The following is an 18,064-nucleotide window of genomic DNA, read 5'->3' as shown; positions in this document are numbered from 1 at the left end:
AGCATAAGGTGGGCCGAGGCAGTCTCAATTACATTTTATAGATGTATTATTCACATATCTCAGAGCGATTCGTGGTCGTCGTCGTTGTCGTCGCCGCCGCTACTGCAGAAGAAGGAAATGGCCATCGTAGCAAATGCGCCGAGGGACGCCCTGCCTTCGATTCCGAATGCACAAAGTGTGTGTTGTCGTTTCCCAGTCTATATTTGGTCGGTCTTTATCTCTGCAGGTTGTCATTCAATTCCTTTACCTCTCAGAAATGATTATGAAATAAAAGTGAAGTACGTGACGAGTGTGACGTTAGGAAAACATTAGGCAGCATGGAGAGATTCTGTATGGGACCACACGACCCAAACGAGTACTGTGTAACGTGCTAAGAGGTTGAATGTAACGAATGGGTGGGAAAGAGCAAGGGGCAGCGGCTGTGTAGCACGAAAACACAATTCCTCAGGGGTGTGAGCCTTTCGAGATAAGTCGCATATAAGTTAGACTTGGTCGTCAGTGACCGTGTGGCCTAACGAATAAGGCGTCGGACTTCAGATCCGAAGATTGCAGGTTCGAATCCTGTCACGGTCGTGTTTCTTCCAGATCTGAAAAAGAAACATACCGTTTTAATGTAGCAATTGAGCAGTACGAAACCGTCTGAATGTTGCTGTTGACCATTTTCTGCTTGGAGATGCTCTTGAGCATGAAACACACACAACAAGACCGGTATTAACTACCGAAATGGTCGGCAGAGTACCGTCACCGCGAGTTTTGACTGGCACTTGCACATCTAAAACAATGTCGGAAAGTAACCCGTTCGGCTTTTGAGTCACATCAAGTATGTGTGTTAATTTTGACGACACTAGCTCTGCATGTTGTCATGCAATTCATTTACCTCTCAGAAATGATTATGAAATAAAAGTGAAGTACGTGACGAGTGTGACGTTAGGAAAACACTAGGCAGCATAGAGAGATTCTGTATGGGACCACCCAACCCAAACGAGTACTGTGTGACGTGGTACCCGGCAAGTATAACCGAGGTAGCGCCCCTGACTTAGTCGGTAGAGCATGAGACGCTTAATCTCAGGGGCGTCGGTTCCAGCCCCACGCTGAGCGGAGCGGAATTTTGTTCCGCTGCAGATGTAAATTGCTGTGTTTCTGATTAAAGTTGATGTAATGGAAATAGCAACTTTTAACTTTGCCTACGTCTCCGTCAGTCTCAAGGAAACTGTAATTGAAGGTGAAGGTGCTTTTGTAGACATGTGTGAATGACATGTTCCGAAATGCAAGTGGTGTTCTTTGGAGAGAACATCGGTTACGTGTCAGATGTGTAGCCAAGCTGTAATGGGTCGCCATAGCTGTAAATATTAGTCTGTAATACGAAGTGTTGTCAGCTGAAGTCTGATAATGCAGACGACCGTAAGAACGAAGTACGCAAAAGTGCCGCTAGGCCGCGCCTGTTTAGCTCAGTGGTAGAGCACTGGTCTAGTAAACCAGGGGTCGAAAGTTCCATCCTCACAGGAGGAAGACGAATTTTGGAAATCAGTTGCCCGTCGTGCTGTATAGCAAACAGTTTCTGTGATGACGGACAATTAGCGACAGGCGTTTTATTAAGAATTACTCTCAGATGTGATTAGGGCGAATGGCGCAGATAAAGCATTTGCCAAAGCGGTACACCATAAGGCGGGACGAGGCAGTCTGAATTACATTTTATAGATGTATTTCTCACATATCTCAGAGCGTCGTCGTCGTCGTCGTCGTCGTCGTCGTCGTCGTCGAATGCACAAAGTGTGTGGTCTTGTTTCCCAGTCTATATTAGGTCGGTCTCGTAAGAGGTTGAATGTAACGATTAGGTGGGAAAGAGCATGGGGCAGCGCCTGTGTAGAACGAAAACACAAAACATCAGGGGTGTGAGCGTTTCGAGATGAGTCGTATGCAAGTTATACTTGGTCGTCAGTGACCGTGTGACCTAATGGATAAGGCGTCGGACTTAGGATCTGAAGATTACAGGTTCTAATTCTGTCACTCTCGTGTTCGTTTAGATCCTAACCACATTATCGGAATCCATTTTTCGATCACGAGTAGTGTCGTTCATATTAAAATGACAAACACCGAAGGTTGTGAAGATGTTATTCGCCGCCATACCAATGGACTTAAGTTCAAATACTCTGATGGTCACGTCGGACCAGTAACACTTAAACTCGCAGAGTACGGTCAACGCACGATTAGGGTGTTTGAACTACCTTTTGAAGTGCCGAAGGACGTAGTTGTCTCTGAGTTACAACCATACGGTAACGTCATCGGTTACGTAGAGGAAAAATGGCAAACTTTCACGACCTACCATGTCCTTAATGGTGTGCGTCAGGTAAAAATTGAACTGAAAAAACATATACCATCATACCTGACAATTGGCGGTGTGCGAGCCATTGTCAAGTACGACGGCCAACCCCGAACATGTGCGGGTTGTGGACAAGAAGGCCACGTCAGATCTGCCTGGATGCGACGCCACCTGATCCGAACGCCGGTCGGCGAGGAAGCGTCCCCACATATGACAAGGTTGCCCAGGAAGGTAGCACCTCTGCACAGGGTCTTCCTGCTCTGTTGACGTCGTCTGATCAGGCAGATGCAACCGCTACTGAGATTCCTTCTGAGGTGCCACAGACGCCAGATCCCGACCTTCCACATCATCGCAGCACTGTGACTGAAAATGCTGCTGAAATGGACGTTGCTCCGGGAGTGGTACCTACTTCTGCTTTCCTTCAGACTGATCCGGAGTCAGACGAAGGCCACCCGCAATCAGACTCGGAACGACCTGTTCGAAAACAAGGGTCGACACGAAAGAGAAAGAAACGTAGCCGTACACCCCCTGATGAATCCATTCTACGGATGGGTGCCAGAGATGCAGAACCGAAGATGGACGACAAACCGCTCTATGACGTCCAAAAGTCGATGCGAACGGCCCGCCACAGGCGACCACTGGCAACGATCACCTCTCCTTACTGGCGAAGTCGCCCCCACAGGTCGACGTTGAAGAAAGTCTATATGCTGAGCCGAAAACTACGTCTCCTCTCCACATGGATGATGAAAACAGTCGGTACCCTACCGCAGTATCAGTCTCCTGGGCAGACGACGTGGAGATCGAAGGGAATGGGGTGGACAGTGCTGATGATGGGGCGCCCCCATTGGTTGCGCCCGCGCCTGCAAACTCTCCACAATAGCAACCTCTTCAGCGGACCGGCAAGATCGACGACCTCTCGCCCCTGAAGAGGCAGCCCCACCTGTGCCTGTGGGACTCCTACACCAGCATTATAGTGTCGCAACGATTAACCTCGCGACCATTCGTGCGCCCCACAAACTAGCGCTGCTCCGCGATATGATTTATGATGCGGACATTGATATTGCGCTTTTTCAGAAAGTGCATGTCGCCGATTTTTCACCACCACATGGCTTCACGGCGCATCTTTCTCCCGCTTCGGACACCGGTAGTGGTGTTGCCATCATCTTACGAGAAGGTCTTCCTGCCGAAGATGTCCTATACCTCCCCAACGGCAGAGGTATGGCCCTTACTCTCTTTGGTGTACGCATCCTCAACATTTATGCGCCGTCGGGCTCCAGCTACCGTCTTGAACGCAATGCCTTCTTCGCAGATGAAGTTGCACCCCTTTTTATGGGACTTCAACTGCACCCAGCGACCTCAGGATCAATTGCCGCGTCACTCACCATGCGCAGCTCTGGAAACAGTCGTGACGCGGCTACAATTTGTCGACACGTGGAGACATGTTCACGGTGATCGTTTGGGCTTTACGTACTACACTGCTCACTCCTCTAGCCGACTGGATCGCATCTACATCTCGCGATCCCTAATTCAACACACACGACAGGCTGAAATCTGGCCTGTTGCTTTCTCAGATCATGAGGCTTACTTCAGTGACGTTGTTCTCACAAGACAGGCAGTATGGCACGGACGTGGTTTATGGAAACTGAACACGGCACTTCTTAATTCACCTGACTGTCGACTTCTAATAGAAGACACTTCGATCACATGTAATAGACGCCGTCCCACGTATCCGTCTACCATATCCTGGTGGATCCAGTGTGCAAAACCTGCTCTTCGAAAAACTTTGATCCGATATGGCAAAGATGTTGTTGCCTGGAGGAAGAGCACTACGCACTTTTACTACAGGATCCTACGAGAATGCTCCACGATGCCAGCCTCCCCTGAGCGCCATACAAGGATAAACCATGCTAAGTCCCAAATCTCCAATCTCATGCGAAGGCACTTGGAAGGAGCGATAGTACGATCTCGTACTGCTGATCGCATGCCTCATGAACATCCATCTATGTACCATATCATCCAAGAGCGCCAACATCGTCGCCGAAAATTTTTTCCCATCCTAACAGACCAAGATGGGCGTCGCTACGTAACCCAATCTGCAATAGGGAATGTGCTTCACGCCCACTACCAGCAGCTCTACGCCGCAATTCCACGTTCCCCAGAGTTGATCGAGGAAGTCTCACAGCTCAACTTCGGTGGTCTCCCAGGAGATGCGGCGATTGACTTGGTGTCAGAGGTGACTGATGATGAAGTCCGCGATGCGATCCGAGCAGGAACCATCAATCGCTCCCCAGGACCCTACGGTCTTCCCCTCGAATTTTATCGCACCTTCCGTGATTTGTTAGAGTCCACCTTCACCTCCATATGTCGGGAACTGAAGTCTCCAGAAGTACCTGTGCCAGACTCTTTCATGGAAGGAATTATTATTCCTGTACATAAACCGCATGGTGGCTACAATATCAGTGATTATCGGCCCCTCACCCTCCGTAACAGTGATATGAAAATCTTCACTCGCCTTTTGGCGGCACGACTTAAAACCGTTGCCCGATATGTTGTGTCGCCAGACCAAGCATCTCTGGGAGGGGATAATAATATCCGCACGGCTTTATGCCGCTACAGGGATATGATCGCCGTTACCCAGGCACAATGCCTCTCTCGGGCACTTGCGTCTTTGGACTTTAGTCAAGCTTTTGATAGGGTTGACCATTCGTTCCTTACGGCCGCTCTCCACCATATGGGTTTCCAAGTCGCCGTTATCACGGTAGTGATGCGCCTTCTGCGGGATGCTTCTTCCAGGATTATGTACAATGGCAGACTCACTCCTCCGATAAAAATAGGTCGATCCGTACGTCAAGGTTGCCCTCTATCAGCGATTTTGTACGCCTTTTCCTTGGAATCCTTGCTATGTGGGCTCAGACAACGTTTGTTAGGGTTGTCCATAGATCGATACCGATTCTGTTGCACGGCCTATGCTGACGATGTAGTCATCTGTTTGCGTAATGCCGACGAGGTTAGAGCTGTTTTGACGTGGGTAGCGACTTATGGTGAGGCGTCAGGTAGCTCTTTAAAGGTACGTAAGTCACAAGTTATGTTCATTGGCACGGGACTCCCTGTGGAGTGTGTTACACCTCTCACCACCGTTGATACCATTCGCTGTTTGGGAATAGACTTTTCATCTGATCTCAGGCGTTCAGCCACCATCAACTGCAGACGCCTCCTTTTAATGATCAGAGCAGGTCTTATGGATCATCGTCTTCGATCCCTAGATATTCTCCAAGGAGCTCGATATGTCAATATATATATCGCATCCCGAGTGCCCCATGTAGTACAAGTTCTACCTTTCCCGCTTACTATGGCACGTCGCATGTTGGCAGCGATGGCATCTTTCGTCAGCTCTGGGCTGTTGTTCAAAGTGAACTATGGAACCCTTACTCTTCCCCATGAATGAGGTGGGATAGGTGTGTTTCACGTGCTGGATAGAGCTTGCGCCCTATTTGTGAGCTCCCAGATGACGGTATGGACACGATGCCCAATGAGCCTCACTGGTCTCCTCCTGACGGCATATACGCCGGTCTCACTGTCAGCCCCAGTGATGATCTAGGACGTTCTGGTCCATTTCTATTATATACGATACTTGTTTCTTGAACTCAGTTATCTACGCCTCACCTTACCAAGACAGCTTTTACTCAAGACAAAGGCAGTATACAATGTCCTCCAATTAGGTCGTCCACCTAACCCGATTGAACAAAAGTTCCCCCAGATAGACTGGCGTCATGTATGGCGCGCGGTTTTCGCCCATTACCTTGACATGAATGTTCAATCTGTCTGGTACCTAACTGTCAATGGTAAGAAAATCAATCAATCACGCCTTCATCGTATCTACCTCGCCCAATCACCTCTCTGTTCCACGTGCGGAGTCCCAGACAATGATGAACATCGGTTTGTTTGCGGACCGGCGGCGGAGGTTTGGCAATTCATTCGTCTTATTGTCGTTTTTCTAACGCGGGACATTCCGGATCGGATTACTCCCCTTTCATTATTATTTCCGGATCGTGAATATTTTCCTCGGACAAAGACCAATGCTGTGAATTGGATTCGCGGACATGCCATTCACTACCTATTTGGACAAACTGTAGACTCTGTACTCGATTTTTGGACATACTTCAATGACAGTCATTATGTCGTTGTCCGTCACCCAAAATACAAACAATTTTTCTCGAACTTCCTTGGGAGTGCTTTCCACGACCCGCCTCGCAGCTGGAATGTATTAAGTCAAGAGAGAGGAACGTTTCCTGCTTGAACCAATGAACATTTCTGAGAAATTGAACAGAACACATAAATTTCGAGAAGACGTGACTCAACATATTACCAGCGGGGCGCAGAAGGCCTCTGATCAATGACACAACAAAACTAAACAAAAACAAAAAAAATAACATAGCAACAATAAAAAAATAAAATTCAGAAAAAATAAGATTTTGTTTTGTTTGTAAGGACAGCCCTAACCTTGATTTCCTATATTTACCCTGGTAGATAGACAGCTCTCTGGGGTAGGTTCAGTCAGGAGCCAACGCCTGAAGTGGAACAGATTTATCTTCTTTTTTTTTTTAGGATGAAAAGTGGCGGTGGCACTTGGTTCTTTTTTTTAGTTCCATTTCATAAAAGGGTTAACTAATGAAAAAAATGAAAAAAAAGTGGTAAGGAGTCTGGAACGTTCCAGCCGGGCCAGTGTTCAAACCTGGCCGGCGCTGGAATTTTCAGACTTCCATACACTAGCTTTATATATATATATATATATATATATATGTGTGTGTGTGTGTGTGTGTGTGTGTGTGTGTATAAGGCGTAGGACTTCAGATCCGAATATTGCAGGTTCGAATCCTGTCACGGTCGTGTTTTTCCAGTTCTGAAAAAAAATATCGTTTTAATGTAGCAATTGAGCAGTACGAAACCGTCTGAATGTTGCTGTTGACCATTTTCTGCTTAGAGATCCTCTTGAGCTTGAAACACACATGACAAGACCGGTGTTAACTAGTGAAATGGTCGGCAGAGTGCTGCCACCGCGAGTTTTGACTGGCACTTGCACATCTAAAACAACGTCGGAAAGTAACTCGTTCAGCTTTTGAGTCACATCAAGTATGTGTGTTAATTTTGACGCCACTAGCTCTGCATGTTGTCATGCAATTCCTTTATCTCTCAGAAATGATTATGAAATAAAAGTGAATTACGTGACGAGTGTGACGTTAAGAAAACATTAGGCAACATGGAGAGATTACGTTTGGGACCACCCAACCCAAACGAGTACTGTGTGACGTGCTACCCGGCAGGCATTCACCGAGGCAGCCGGCTAGCTCAGTCGGGAGAATGTGGGACTCTTAACCCAGAGTCGTTGGTTTGGGCCCCACGCTGGATTAACGTGATGTAATGGAAATAGCAAGTTTAAACTTTGCCTACGTCTCCGTCAGTCGCAAGGAAACTGTATTTGAAGGTGAATGTGATTTTGTAGACATGTGTGAAAGACATGTTCTGAAATGCAAGTGTTGTTGTTTGGAGAGCACATCGGTTACGTGTCAGATGTGTAGCCAAGCAGTAATGGGACGCCATAGCTGCAAATATTAGTCGGTAATATGAAGTGTTGTCAGCTGAAGTCTGATGATGCAGACGACCATAACGACGAAGTACGAAACTTACCGCTTTACCGCGCCTTTTTAGCTCAGTGGCAGAGCACTGGTCTAGTAAATCAGGGGTCGTAAGTTCCCTCCTCACAGGAGGAAGACGAATTTTGGAAATCAGTTGCGCTTAGTGGCCGTGTAGCAAACAGTATCTGTGATGACGAACAATTAGCGACTTGCGTTTTATTAAGAATTACTCTCAGATGTGATTAAGGCGAATGGCACAGATAAAGCATTTGCCAAAGCGGTACAGCATAAGGTGGGACGAGGCAGTCTGAATTACATTTTGTAGATGTATTTCTCACATATCTCAGAGCCTTTCGCGGTCGTCGTCGTCGTCGTCGTCGTCGTCGCCGCTTCTGCAGAAGTAGCAAATGGCCATCGTAGCAAATGCGGCGAGGGACGTCCTGCCTTCGATTCCGAATGCACAAAGTGTGTGGTCTTGTTTCCCAGTCTATATTTGGTCGGTCTCGTAAGAGGTTGAGTGTAACGAATGGGTGGGAAAGAGCAAGGGGCAGCAGCAGTGTTGAACGAAAACCCAATTCCTCAGGGGTGTGAGCGTTTCGAGATGAGTCGTATACAAGTTATAGTTGGTCGTCAGTGACCGTGTGGCCTAATGGATCAGGCGTCGGACTTCGGATCTGAAGATTACAGGTTCGAATGCTGTCACGCTTGTGTTTTTCCAGTTCTGAAAAGATACATACCGTTTAATGTCGCAATTGAGCAGTACGAAACCGTCTGAATGTTGTTGTTGACCATTTTCTGCTTGGAGATGATCTTGAGCTTGAAACACACACAACAAGACCTGTCTTAACTAGCAAAATGGTCGGCAGAGTGCCGTCACCGCGAGTTTTGACTGGCACTTGCACATTTAAAACAACGTCGGAGAGTAACTCGTTCGGCCTTTGAGTCACTTCAAGTATGTGTGTTAATTTTGACGCCACTAGCTCTGCATGTTGTCATGCAATTCATTTACCTCTCAGAAATGATTATGAAATAAAAGTGAAGTACGTGACGAGTGTGACGTTAGGACAACATTAGGCAGCATGGAGAGATTCTGTATGGGACCACCCAACCCAAACGAGTACTGTGTGACGTGCTATCCGGCAGGTATTCACCGAGGCAGCCTGCAAGCTCAGTCGGCGAAGATCGCTGTGGTCCCGTGGTTAGCGTGAGCAGCTGCGGAACGAGAGGTCCTTGGTTCAAGTCTTCCCTCGAGTGAAAAGTTTAAATTTAGTGTCGAGGCGCGGCCGTCGTGCAGGTCGGACGTGCCTGGAGCGTTGTTTACGTGCTCAGCTGCGGTCCTGCGGTGCGGCACGTGGTGAGTCGAAGGCCGTTGCGGCGCGCATAACATCTTGTTGTTAACGAATAGAACCTAACATGGATCACCCAGAGCGGAAAGATAATATGAGGTTTATGTTTGATGGAAGTTTTTCTCGACCGAAATATTACGAAGTCGAACGATTTCTTGATGAAGACGTAAAATTGCCTCCCACCGATAGCATTGGTATCCATTTGTCTATTGTCAGTAGCACAGTTTATATCAAATTGCGTGACCCAAAACTGTGCGACAAAAGCATCGATTCATGTGGCGGTACCTATAAATTTCGACACAGTGACGGGAATGTTGGTGAGGTGACTGTTGTCCACGCTGGTCTTGGTATTCGCACCGTCATGATTTTCGAGTTGCCTTTTGAAATCACGGCTGAACAAATTAATGCTTCTATTAAGTCCTACGGCAAAATTATCAGTAAAATTGCCGAAAAGTGGGCTCCGTTCCATAAGTACCCTGTTTTGAACGGTGTGCGGCAAATTAAGATCGAATTGCAATGGCATATTCCATCCTACCTAACGATTTGTGGATATAGGGCGATAATCATGTATGAGGGACAGCCTCGTACATGTTCAGGCTGTAATTCCACGGGACACGTCCGGGCACAGTGCATCCAACGACATGTAACGCAGCTGCCTGCGGGTGAACTGGGCCCTCCCCCGCAACTGACAATATTACCGACTACTTATGTAGCGGCGGTCCGTGCAAATACACCCACTGCGTCGGCTGCGGAAGTCGGACTTAGTGTGGCCGATGTTACGAATGGCGGAGATGTACCTATGGAAATCTGTACCACTCAGGAAGCCTTGCCGGTCGCTGGCTTGCTAGCCGCGGTGCCCCGTGATGCCTCACGTGAGGAAGCCAGGGTTGACGTTGTGGAGGCGGCCACTACCGCCACTGACAGCCAGCAAGAGACAGAGACTCTTCCTCTTCCTTTAGAGAATGCGGAAGCCTCTGTCAGTAGGTCCTCCCCGAAAAAGCACAAGAAAAATCGGATCGCTCGTCCTGCGGCAGCCCAATCGGCACCTCCCTTGCGTGAAAAGGCCAAACACGCGGGCCGCATGATCTGCGATGACACTTCGGGGACCGAAGACTCTCTTCCGTCGTTGGCCTCACCCATGAATATTGACTATGATGTCTCCAACCTTGACACGGGGAGGGCACATATTTGTGCTCCATCGCGGACGGCCTAAGTTGCAGATGTGCAGGGTGACGGCCCGCAATGCGGTTCCGGAACTGCTGCAGCAGGCGCGACGACGGCTGTGTCTGTCGATAATTGGGAGGATGATATTGAAGATATGACTGGCAATACCGAGCGTGAAGAACCGATGGCAACTGGAGATACGCTGCTTACGTCTCGGCGCAATGCAGCGTCCACGGACGGCGACGTCTACACTTATTCGACCTCCGAAGCGGACGACTGTTGAAGGGATAAAAATCGTACCTGTTTTCATCTGCAGATGACCAGTCGTCCCACATCGCTCCGTTCACGACAATCCTATAAGATTTCTACCATGAATGTTAACCGCATTGTCTCTCAAGCAAAAATCCACAGCCTTCGACAATATTTACGGGCCGTTCGTACAGGAAGCACTGACTCCGCTCCTAGCCGACGTCCCCGGTTATGACGCCATTGTCAATGTAGGAACGGAGGCAGGTACGATCATTCTGTATCGGGAAGGCATTGAATGTTCTTGTTTGTCCATGTTACCTACCGGACGAGGCATTGCCGCACAGTTCCATGATGTACTCCTTCTTAATGTGTACGCCCCTTCCGGTTCCAACGCGCGAGCGGCGAAGAGGGAGTTTTACACGGGAGAGATACCGAATCTAATCACCGACTTGCGTCTGCGTATTATTATGGGTGGTGACTTTAACTGCATTTTGCGCCGCACCGATCAAACGCCGAACTTTAACTTCAGCCAAGAACTGCTAACACTAGTTACAGAATTGCAGTTAGTCGACACGTGGGCGACCTTACACCCAGATGAAGTTGCCTTTACTCACTTTACGCAGACGTCTTCCAGCAGGTTAGATCGCATATATGTGCAACGCGGTCTTTTAGCCGACGTGGGAACTTGCGAATATTGGCCCGTTAATTTCAGTGACCATATCGCTTACCACATCGTCTTTAATCACTCACCGCAGAAAGTTTATAGAGGCTTCGGACGATGTCAACGCAACTGTCGCCTCTTACAAGACGCCACTTTAGAGCGTGAGATCCTGTCAGCTTGGCACTCCGTAACATCAAGCAGGCCCACGTACCCCACGTGGATTGATTGGTGGACGCTTCATGCAAAGGGGAAACTCATTACTTGCATCAAGCACCACGCCCGGCTTCGTGCGCGCGGTGAGAAGGAAATCACTGAAATCTATTTCTGTGCCCTGCGGGAATTGTACCGGGATTATCATCAGGTGCCTAATAACATCACGCACGTACGCAGACTCCAAGCCAAGATTACATCCTTGACGGGTTGCACCGCCATCGGCCACCAGATTCGAGCACGTGACTTCACAAACTTGCCGCAACAGCACACGTCTGTCCATCATATCGTCCAACTGTTACATGCAGCGCGCAGGAAACTTATTCATAAGTTGCAGGATGCAGACGGTGCTTGTTATACCCTACAGCGAGACATCAAAAACCATGTTACCAACCACTTTGCTGCACTTTACACCCGTGCTGGTGTACCTCATGAGAAAGTGCGAGAATGGTATCATTCTGGACCCCCGCCGTATCGCATTACCGACGACCTCAATCGGGACTTGCTTGCTCCCTTTACCAAAGAAGAACTGAAGGATGCCCTGCTTGCTGCGCCACGAAATAAATCTCCGGCCACGGACGGGCTCTCTGTCGAGTTTTACGTCAAATATTGGCCTATATTAGGGGACAAACTCACGGAGATGTACAATGAAGTACTACATGGGATTGCTCTACCCCCAGCTTTCACAGAGGGGTTAACTGTTTTAATACCTAAGACGCCGACGCCGACCACCACCAAAGATCTGCGGCCCATTACTCTGCTCAATGCCGACTTTAAGCTTCTGACGCGCGCCCTCAATGCCCGATTACGACAGCTGTTACCCTGTCTTCTGGGACCATACCAAATGAGTGCGATCCGTGGTCGGTCGCTGTCCACCATTTTGCCGCTCTATCGGGACCTCGTCTCCCTCACCTGGGCCACCCGCACTCCTATGGCCATAGCATTTCTTGACTTCGATAAGGCTTACGATCGAGCTGACTATCACTATCTCAGCGGCGTGATGGAATCAATATGCTTTAGTCTTAATTTTATCCACCTCATCAACAACTGTATCAGTGGTACCCGTACACGCTTCCTGATCAATAATACATTGACGGAGTACGTCCAGCTCTCACGGGGTATCAAGCAAGGCTGTCCTCTTTCAACGACGCTCTATGCGATCCTCATGGAACCCTTGTTGCGCCATCTACATCATAGCCTCCCTGGATTCCATTTTTATGGTATCAAGTCTGTGGTCCAAGCTTACGCAGACGATGTCAGCGTGCTTCTTAACGACGTCCGCGATGTCACCGCAGTGAAACGCATTCTTGAGGAATTCCAAAGAGATAGTGGTGCCATGTTAAACGTCAATAAATCCGCCGCCTTAACGCTTGGTCAAGAACGACCTATCACAGGCGACGCTTGGCTGCCCTGTGTACAGACTAGAAAACACCTTGGTCTCTACGTCACTGCCCGGCCTCTGGACATGTCTCACAAGAATTGGATACCCCAAATTCAGGCGATAAAAGCACTCCTGCGCGACCAGAACATGCGACACCTCGATCGTCTGCAGCGAGCCTTTTTCGTCAACTCTTATGCCCTCTCCAAATTACAATTTGTTGCCGCCGTCCTACCTATGCCACCCATAGTAGCAAGATCACTCCTAGCGGCGGCCGCCTGGTACGTCTGGAAGCTCAATATTTTTAAGGTTTCCTTCACCACGACAGCACTGCCATGCGATATGGGAGGCCTTGGGCTGAAAAACCCCGGCGTTCATGCCCTGGCTCTGTATCTGAAACGCTCATGGCAGATACTCACCGCCAGCGAGGACACCGTCACGAAGCGGCTCTATCAACTGTCCCGCCCTCGAAACTTATCTCCGCCTGTGGACATTGGCCACGTCGGCCCGCGTTTTCAGCATATAGCACTGTATTACCTTGAAATTAGCTATCTCGACGACGAGCTTTTCAAGAAGCCGACAGTAAAACTGTACCGCCACTTACTTCGGCCGTCACTGCCTGGCCCCTTGGAAAAGAAGTATCCGGTTTGCAATTGGTCCCTCGTTTGGGCTAACATCCATAATCCAACGCTTCCGACAGATGTTCGCTCCAAATGGTATGACGTGGTCGCTGAAACAATTCCGACGAAAGAAAAGCGGCACAGGATTAATCTTGCACCCAGTCCCTACTGCGACTTGTGCCACATGGTTGAGACTATTGCACATCTGTTTGTCTGCAAGGATCAAGGGCACATCTGGAATTGGACGGGCAAAAAACTCGCTGTGCTCAACCGGACTCCGCCTCATGCGATTCAGATCCACGACATTCTGCGCCCGGATTACCGACTCTTCCCTGCAGCCAAACATAACAGCTACCTATGGCTCATGGGACATTTTATCCACTATATTCTGTCCGGCACTGCCCCTAATGTCTTAAATTTTCAAGTATATCTCTCACACCAACACTGGCGCACAACCAACAAATATGGGCACCGGTATCAGTCAACATTTCAAAATTTTCTTCACATCGTCCTTGAGATGCCGTAGGACGTGGATAACATGCATATCTGTTATAACAATTAGATTTTCCTGTACTACAATCAAGGATATACTCACTGCAAAGACTTCCATTTGTCTCATTGAGATTATGAATAAAGCCACGTATGAGATCAAGACTATGTCCTTCCCAGGAGCAGTTATTTCTACGACATATTAAATTTGGTGCATTTTGAATGAAACAAAAGCGCAAAACAGACAGCAGAAACGAGCAAAGAGGATGGATAGGAAACAAACGACTATACAAATTAAAAAAACAAAACAAAAACCAAAAAAGTCGGTAGAGGATGAGGCTCTTAACATCAGTGTCGTGGGTTCGTGCCTCACGCTGGGCGGAACGGAATTTTGTTCCGCTGCAGATGTAAATTACCGTTTTTCTGGTTAACGTGAAGTAATGGAAATAGCAACATTAAACTTTGCCTACGTCTCTGTCAGTCGCAAGGAAACTTTGTTGAAAGTGAAGGTGATTTTGTAGACATGTGTGAAAGACATGTTCTGAAATGCAAGTGTTGTTGTTTGGAGAACACATCGGTTACGTGTCAGATGTGTAGCTAAGCAGTAATGGGTCGCCATAGCTGCAAATATAAGCTGGTAATATGAAGTGTGTTGTCAGCTGAAGTCTAATGATGCGGACGACAGTGAGGCCGAAGTACGCAAGAGTACCGCTAGGTGGTAGAGCACTGGTCTAGCAAGCCAGGGGTCGGAAGTTCCCTCCTCACAGGAGGAAGACGAATTTTGGAAATCAGTTGCGCGTCATGGCCGTATAGCAAACAGTATCTGTGATGACGAACAATTAGCGACAGGTGTTTTATTAAGAATTACTCTCAGATGTGGTTAAGGCGAATGGCGCAGATAAAGCATTTGCAAAGCGGTACAGCATACTTTCTTCGGCGGAACTCGAGAGAGTTGCGCCCTTCGAGGATTGATTTCCGCAATCGTCGAAGCGATAGGTTTAGCAGCAGCAGCAGCAGCAGCAGCAGCAGTTCCAGTTCCAGTTCCAGTTCCAGTTCCAGTTCCAGTAGCGGTTCCCGTCGCAGTTCCGGCAGCGCAGGCACCAGTGTCAGCAGCAGCAGCAGCAGCAGCAGCAGCAGCCGCCGCCCCCGCAGCGCGACTCCTGTCGCCGGTGCAGCCCTTCCTGCTCGCCGTTCTCGTCGCCGGCTGACGCAGTCTGCCCCGTTCGTCGTCATCGCCGCCGCCTCCGCCAGCCCGCCACCGAGCCCGTTCGCCCCCGCCGCCGCAGCAGCAGGGCGGGGCCCCGGACCCCGCTCCCCGCCGTCGCAGTAGCAGCCGCCGCCGCCGTCTTCGTCTTCCTGGACTTGTGCAGTGTAGTATAGTGTTCGTCTTCATCTTCGTCTTCGTTTAGTGTTTCTTTTTCCCTCCTCCCGTTCAGTTGTTTCATTTCACCATGACCACCCCTACAACCACCGCCACTATCACAGCCATAACTTACACCTCCCACTCAGCAGCTGCCACCACCATTACTTGGTGTGCTCAAAAAACCCCCGCCCCCTACATCCCAAACCTCCTCACCCTTCCCTCCCCAGCTCCCTTTGTCGCTCCTTCTCCCCCAGCCACCTCACCTGACCCCCTTCCCTCCACTCCCCCACGCCACTTCATCCGCTCATGCAGCCCCCGCCAGGGTTGTGGCTCGGAGAGCCACCACCCATGCCGCGCCTTCACCAGCACCAGCACGGGCACCAGCACCTGCGCCCGCACCTGCATCATCTGCAGAACCGGCCCCAGCACCACTGCCGGGACCTGCCTCCTCCCACCATCTCCTGGTTGCTCCTGTACCCCGCCCCTCTTCCCTTCCTGTAAAACGTCCAAGTGGCACCACTGCCTACTCCACTCCCAAGAAATCACAGCCCCTTCCCCCTCCTCCCCCCAAAGATGTCATGGATGTCTCCCCGCCCGCCCCTTCTACCGCTTCCTCTACCACCCCCTCCTACAGATACCTCCTTTCCCATCCATATCCCTCTCTCCTGGAGGCCCGCAACCTCACCTTGCTCCTCCGCCAACACTTTCCTGGCGCCCCTATCTCCCTTCTCACCCCTCGTAGGGACTCCGTCCTTATCGCCTCCTCTAGCCCCACCCTCCACACCGACATCCTATCCTGCATCCCCATTACCCGCTTCGGCCCCAATGCCTCTCTCGCCCCTGCTCCTTCCTCTTCCTCCTCCCGTCAACCCCAACCCCCGCGTCGCCCGCCAACCCTCACCGCCGTGATCACTCGGCTTAGTCCGACGATCACGGAGGAGGAGGTGTTGGCAGAGCTTAAGGCGCATCCCTACCTCGATTTTCGTTCCGTTCGCTGGATCCACAACCCTGCCGGCCCCACCCACCTTATGCGGGTTTTTTCTGAGCACGCTCCTTCGATCGACCTTCTCCTTAAGGAGGGTGCCCTCCTCTTCAACCGCCGCTACAAGGTCGACCCTTCCCGCTCCCCTCCCCAGTCCATCCGATGCCAGAGGTGCCTGCACTATAATGCACACCCAACATCTGAGTGCCGCAAGGCCCCTGTCTGCCCGCACTGCAAACAAGCTCACTTCCTCCGGCAGTGCCGCAACCTTCAGTCCCCTCCATCCTGCAACACCTGTAACCTCCCTCACCCCACATACTCCCAGAAATGCAAGGCTAGACCAGCCCCTTCCACTCCTGAACTCGCCGTCCCTGTCCGCCCTCTGGATGACCCTACCCCCCCTGGTAACTCACTTCGTCCCCCCCCCCACCGCCGAGGACATCATCCGCTTTGTCACCATTGTCCTCCAAAACGTCCATCCTTTTCAGCACCCCCACACCCTCCAGCAGATATCCCTCGCCGAATGCTCCGTGTTCCATCTCAATACCTATGCCACCTACTCCCATAACCAGGCTCACTTCACCTTCTCCCGTCTTGACACCCTCGTCTAAATTCCCATCATGGCGCGACAGCACCGTATCTTGTTCAATAACATCCGCTCCCTTCCTGTCAACAAGAACTTCCTTCTGCATACACTCACGACCCACTGCGTGGATGCCTTCCTCCTGAACGAAACCTTTCTCCAGCCCCACTTCACCGTCCACACCTCCCCCTACCTCCTTCATCGCTCCGACAATCCCCTCCCAATAGCGTGTGGTGGAGTCTCCATTGGCCACCACTGCCAGATCCCTGTTCGGCTCCAACCCCTCCTTCCTGACCCCACAGAACATCTGATCCTCAGCCTCTTCTTCCCCGGCCTCACCATCACCTGTGCCACCATTTATGTCCTCTCCACTGCCCCTATTCCTTTCGACTTCCTTTCCCACATCGACCGTACCTTCTCCTCCTACGTGATTGCTGCCGACCTTAATATCCATAGTCTCTCCGCTGCCCAGCTACAGCGGTGGCATCGGTCCTCGCCACCCTCCAAGGAGATGTCCTTCCTCTTCCCCAACACACCCGCCCTGAATCCAATACCACTCCCGATGTTGTCCTGGCCTTCCCCAACCTCCTTGGCCGCATCGCGGTGGACGTCTTTGATCCTATTGGCAGTGACCATCTCCCTGTCCTCCTTACCATATCTGACGGTCGTCGTCCCCGTCCCGACCCTCGCCTTGACCCACCCCCCAAGTATGTCCATGATTACTCCCATGCCGAGTGGAATGCCTACTGGGATACCCTTACTGCCCGAGTCGATAGCCACCCTCTCACCTACCACCAACCTGATGACATCGCCCATGCCGCGTCCTTTCTCCAACAGACCTTGTCTGAGGCCGTGGAGGCCCACATCCCTACCATCGCTATCCACCCGCACCGTCCCACTTTACCCCCACAGGCCGTCCTCCTCCTTCGAGAATCCCGTCGTCTTTACCATGCCTTCCTTCACACGTGTGACCGGGACACACTACGACGTCACCGGCAACTCCAGAGACACATCTGGAACTTGCTCGCGGCTAAGAAACGCCGGGACTGGCGACAGACATGCACCT

The sequence above is a fragment of the Schistocerca gregaria genome, chromosome 6 (assembly GCF_023897955.1).
Source record: "Schistocerca gregaria isolate iqSchGreg1 chromosome 6, iqSchGreg1.2, whole genome shotgun sequence".
NCBI classification, from domain to species: Eukaryota; Metazoa; Arthropoda; class Insecta; order Orthoptera; family Acrididae; genus Schistocerca; species Schistocerca gregaria.
This window is presented reverse-complemented; position numbering follows the sequence as displayed.